The following is a 6,423-nucleotide window of genomic DNA, read 5'->3' as shown; positions in this document are numbered from 1 at the left end:
TATAATAACAGCTAAAAAGTTTAACACATATTACTTCATTTAAACTTAAAAACAGTTCTATGATATTATAGTGTTATTTTCTCTTCAAAAATTAAGAAACAGGCTATAAAGATCATGTTCTTGTTTAAGGTCTTATGACTTAATTAGAAAATCTGGTTGAGATATGAAGACACTGAACTTTGTGTTTTTATCTAATTATATTGTGTTTTTATCAAATATCTAAAGATAATAATTATCTTTAAGATCTCTTCCTAAGATTTTCAGCATACTTACTCAATGCTGAAAAGTGAGGTTCAATGGACAAATTTGATGGCCAAAGTGTCAAAGTAAAATAATGTTTAAAGAACCATTTCAAATGAAGTGTTATATACTTCCAAACAATCCCATTTTCCATTTTGTTTCTGGGTAATAATCAGCTGGATAAACATAGTGCCTCTATTTTCATGACTGTCTCTCTCCTGCTATTATCTAAATCCTGTACCAACTGAATTAGATGAACTACCGCACCTTCGTCCTGGTCTCGCTCCATATATGAAAATCATTTGAACTGCACCCAAACTGATATTTCTACAGCACAGGAGTGTCACTTCCTTCTTTTGCATAATTGTTACAATCAAAACCAAACTCACTGCCCTGAAGTCAAAGCTGAATCATAGCGGCGCTCCCCCCACCCAGCACTCCAAGCCTGTAACTGTTTATTGGAGTAGAAAGCCCAGTCTTACTCCCGCCAAGCTGTGGGTGGGTTGGAACTGCCAACCATGAGAATCATAGCCCAACTCTTAACCACTACACCGCCAGGGCTCCCTAGGATTCAAATGGATCTTTCTAATTGTTTATCTTTCAACTTTGCCTTCATGCTGTTCCACATTCTACTGTAATCCCAAATTACTGTTTTATGAAACTTACAGTTATGTTCCTTGTACCATAAACTTTGCTTTTATATTAAATGTTATTCATTTGTTATTAATTTTGTATTAAACTTTGGAATCACCATTTTGTATTCCCGAGTGTCTAGGATAGTTCCTAATACGGCATAGTATCGTTCTTTTTCAACGACTTCGAGTCCATTCGGAATCATGACAATCCCTTCTCCTGTGTGTGCACAGTGGAACTGCTCTAGAATGTTTTCCACCCAGATGTGGAAGCACACAGCCACGTTTGTCTTTCAAGGTGCCTCAGGGTGAGTTTCAACGGCCAGTCCTTCAGAAAGTAGTTAAAGTACTTAACCATTTCAGCTTCCTAGGGAGTCCTAACACAGCACTAAAAATAAATAAATTAAAAAATCACGGCCATTGAGTCAAGACTCAATACAACGCTTTAGGACAGGGCAGAACGGTCTCTTTTTATTTCAAAGACTTTGAATCTTTACCAGATTAGACACTCTTATCTTTGTCCCGTGGCGCATCTGGTGGTTTAGAAACGTAGATCTGGTGGCTAGCAGTTGAGTTGAGTTTGCCACCATGGCTCCTTAATATGGGCTAGACAATAAAAGACGAACAGCTATTGAAGAAAACTCTCGTGGATTATATCGTTATTATTAAAATAAATATATATTCTTACTTAAAGCTTTCACACATTAAATTAGAGCAGAAAATAGCATTCAATTATGAAGGTGCAGTAAATTTCCATCAGTGGCCTCAGACCTCTTTAAAAACTTTGCTTCATTAAAATACAAAAATAAACACTCGGTAAATCAGGGTACTTAATGAGTTTGGTAAATATTCATAAGTCCAAGATTTAACTTGTAAAATAATGACTGGCAATTTGAGGGAATTGCCTCTCTAAATTGTAAATGACACATTTCTTACTTTCTCCGGCTTGATAAATTTATTATTAGCAGCACAACAAATAGCTACTATTTCTATAAAGAACATATAAAGCAACATTTTGTTTAGCTAAACATCCTACTTGGCATTAGCCTGACACCAGTCAATGAAGCCATCGGGCAAATGACACTGTTTTTATATAAACAACATGGTAATCGGAAATTCTCCTCCCAACTCCCAGTCCCCTCCCCCAACAGGACAACCTATAAATTTAATATCACCAGAAGGAATGAATCTGTATAATGAAAAACAAAAGGGCACACGTTTTCCTTAGTGAATTATAAAGAATGAAGAAGGATAGTAAATCAACAATCCAAATTTAATCCAGAGTTGTTAAGTACCAATTGTACAGACATTTATTCAGCTCTGTAGACCGATGTGTGTTCAGGGCTGTCAAAAAGAAATGCGCACCCAAGTGCACATGGGAGCATTAATCTGTTCTCTAGTCATTAAAATGCAACAGTCTCCTGGTTAAGATAATGACCGGGTAACCTAAGCCTGAAAATGGTATAAATAGGCTGTAAAGATCCGGGGCAGCAACAGAGGAACGACAATATCTTAAAGAAAAGAAAACAGAATTCTCTATCAAGATGGCTAACCGAGCCCTAAGTTTAACTTTGTACTCTCCTCAAAAAGCATGGTCTTAGTACATTGATGTGCTCTGTGCTGAAGTAAGATGTATATTATTCTGATGGACCTGTGATTGACATTGCCACTGAATATTATTGTAAATTTTACCCGACAACCAATTCCCATTAATTGTGTAAATATCGTCCCGCCACTTAACCAGCTATTCTGTACGTGGTGAATAATGCAGGTATTGTGATATGTATTTAGACTACACTAGTCCAACAGTGTACTCTCTCCCTCAACAGTGTCATAAAAATTAGCATCAGGGGATAATCAGTGACATTATTAGTGGAAGATCCTTATTCTCCAGGGACATGATAGATAAAATTCTTTATCATAAATTAACAAGGAAATCTCTAAGGGGAGCCAAAGGCAGATTGAAAACATAGATCCAGGAATAGATTTGTGGCTCTCACTAAATCCTACCTCCAATCATAAAATAATGAGTTCTTACAACATGATCCTGCTTGATATTTGCCCTCATGAATGAAACACAGGCATTGTGGGCGCTATAGCAAAGTGTGGTGAAGAAATTAGATGGTGCCTGGCTATCAGATAGAATGGTTTCTGAAGCCTTAAATGCTTGTTTTCTAACAAATGTCTAAGTGAGATATCAAATAAGTCCACATGGAAGCAGCACACCAATGCTGGTGACCCTAGGATTATAAATTATGTACTACGAAACTGATGGAAGGAATAGTATAAGAGCTTTAATTGTGAGACTCTAGTTTGCAGAAGATTGTGCATAACATGGAAGCCCAGCATACATTTGCAAGATCTACACAGGACATAAGCCTCTGATGGTTTCTCTCTGCTCATAAAGAAGAAATGGGAGTAAACGAATTACCAAACAGATTGTTGGATAGACGACTATAGGAGATCAAAATAATAAACCTGACTTGAATGGTTCAAACCTTGTCATTTGATACCCTCCCTGATAAACCTTGGGCCTGATCTGGTTTTTGATTCTTTTTGTGGTTTGATTTGGTTTCTCATATTGGGGTTTATCCCAGATGTGGGTAGCCTTCTTGAATTTTTGTTATATGTCTTTCTATTTTTCAGTGTATGACACCGGATTGATGAACCTACAGAGACAACAAGTAGAATGAGAGCTCCTGGGGCTTATGGTGGGGTGCAGGGGGAGCAGGGCGTGGTAAAAGGGATCTGATATCAAGGAGTTCAAGAAGGGAGAACATGTTTTGAAACTGATTGTGGTAGCAAGTGTACAATACTGCTTGATGTGTTTGAACTATGGAGTGATATGAGATCTGTAAGAGCTCCCAATACATTGGTTCGGAAAAAATCAAATAAGTGGACCATGGACATATACAGAAATATGAATGGATTTTGAGCTCTCACATAATCTTAATTCCTGATCTAAGACAAATCAGCTCTTATGATATGCCTTATTTGATTCTTGACCTCACAAAGAGATGGAAGATATGAGTGCTGTAGCAAAGTGTGGTGAAGAGATTAGATGATGTCTAAGTATCAGAAATACAGCATCTGGGCTCTTAAAACAAGCAGCCATTTAAGTGAGGCATCAGCTAAGTCTACACAGAAGAAGCACAACCAACAAGCATGATAAAAAGTGATTAGCAATAAAATCCAAAATCAGAACAGAGACTATATCCTACATAGCTTAATCAAGTTTGCAGAAGGCTGTGTATGTTATGCATGGCAATAAAAGCCCCAAATCCATGTACAGTGCCCCCACATGACCTCAATCTCCATGGCAGTCCTTATAGTCTTGCCCCAGACAGAGTTTAAAGGAATGGATTACTGCAAGTATAGTTAGGGTAAAATTAACATTGTATCATGTGTGTGTTTTTACCCATTTTAATTTGTTCTAGTTTTATGTAAATCCTGCTGTCGCTCTGTGTTTTATTCTGTTGTCGTTGCTGGGATTGTTGTTGTTTCTTTTCTTTCCTATTTTTTTACTTCAATGATTTTCTTTATATGAAACTCAGGAAAGGTTAAGTCTATAGGGACAATTACTTGATCACTAGTTACTTAGGGTTGTGACAAGTGGTTGGGGAAAATGGGCAGCTAATAATGGATACAAGAATGGAGGAAATAATAAAAAATTGTTTGAATTGATGAAGGAATGAACAACTCCCTAATATACTTCAACATTGAATTGAAAAAATTTACATTTATCTTTTTACAGTGCTAAAATATCACTAATTCTATTGAGCATCCTCAGAGAAATTACATAGAGTTTTGTGTTCATCAGATAACATACTATATGTAAAAATATAATAATTAAAAAACAAAAATAAGAGAGCCAATACTTCAAAAATTTGAAATCCAAAAAATGATTTAATACTAGTGTTAGTGTTAGGTTACCTTGGTGATAAGATAGCTGCTTTTTATCTTTCAGTCAGTTCTGACTCATAGTGACCCTATGGAGCGAATAGAATGGCCTCTTATGGTTTCCATAGCTGAAAATCTTCACACAGGAAGACTACACATGTTTCTCCCTTGGAATAACCATGAACTGAAACCGCTGACGTTTCCCTAGTAGCCTCATGCTGAATGATTGTGCTGCCATCGCCTCTAATCTGATATATTCGAAACCATCCAAACCAAGTGGATTCCGACCAGAGAGACCATATCTTGGCCATAAGTTGATGACAGTAGCTTTCGGTGTTTTAGGATACATCAGATCAGATGGTAGGATGGCATTTCTTTTTCGAGGAAAATTTGTAAATGGGCAGAAATATATGGGAAAATATTAGACACCAGGAAAAAGATTAAAAAACTGTTTCATAGTCTAAGCTAGAAGCCTATATTCCACATGGATGACTGAGATTAAATTTCTTAGCTGTGGTTTTTAATTTCCAAGTCACTATTCTTTTTATGTGGGGGTGGGTTGGTAGAGTTGCTCTTTTATATTCACGGATTTCATTTTCAGATTCTATTCCATGGATATTTGTAATATATATTCTATTTTGCATAAACAAAGATGATTGATAGGTAGAGAAACAAAATAAGCATGTGCTGCCTTATTTAACTTGCTAATTAATTATAGCTCTTGCATGAGGAGTTGGCAAAGGAAAAGAGAATTGAAACATTTGAACTATAGTGATAGGAAAGCATGTTCAATATACCAAGGCTGCCAAGAGAATAAATAAATCAGTCTTGGAAGACAAGCAACTAGGATGTCACTTAGAATTTAGGATGGCAAGAACTTGGACCTGCTTACTTTGGGCCCTTCATCTGAAAAGTTTAATTATTAAGAACAATCCGTGGGAAAGCACATCTTGTTACTATGGTTGGTATTATGTGATTAGTCTGTCAGTGCTTCACCCACTGCACCTTTCATACACAGAGGGGGAAAAAATCAAATTCACTGCCATCTATTCTATGTCAAGTCATAGCAATCCTAGAGGATGGGGTAGAACTGCCCCTGTGACTGTCTGAGAGAGCCCGGACTTCTCCCACAGGGCAACTACTGCCTTCCAGCAATGCTGGTGTTGGGGGTGGCAGGGCACCTTGCAACCACTATGCCACTAGGGTGCCTTTGAACTCAGATAGTTAGAAATAAAGGGCAATAATATATAAACAAAGCATTTCAATATTTTGAACACTGTAATGTACACTATTTAATGCTTTTAAGGATCCAGCTAGAGAGTAAGCAATCAGAAAACAGACAGATTCTCTGCTATTGAATATATTTTTGACTCATAGCTACTTCTAGGAACAGAGAACAACTACCCCAGTAGGTTTTCAGGGCTGTAAATATTTAACAAAGCAGAAGCCTCATTGTTTCCTCAAGGATAAGCTAATGGTGGGTTCAAACTGCTGACCTTGTGGTTAGCAGTCCAATGCAAAACCCACTTACACCAGGGATCCTTAGAGAGTTCAAAAAAGGCTTTTAAGGCCAACAAACATATGAGAAAATGTTCCCGATCTTTAGCTATAAGAGAAATGCAAATTAAAACAACAATGAGGTACCACCTAA

Source organism: Echinops telfairi, unplaced genomic scaffold, assembly GCF_000313985.2.
Source record: "Echinops telfairi isolate 266 unplaced genomic scaffold, ASM31398v2 ScPeMD7_2010;HRSCAF=2546, whole genome shotgun sequence".
NCBI classification, from domain to species: Eukaryota; Metazoa; Chordata; class Mammalia; order Afrosoricida; family Tenrecidae; genus Echinops; species Echinops telfairi.
This window is presented reverse-complemented; position numbering follows the sequence as displayed.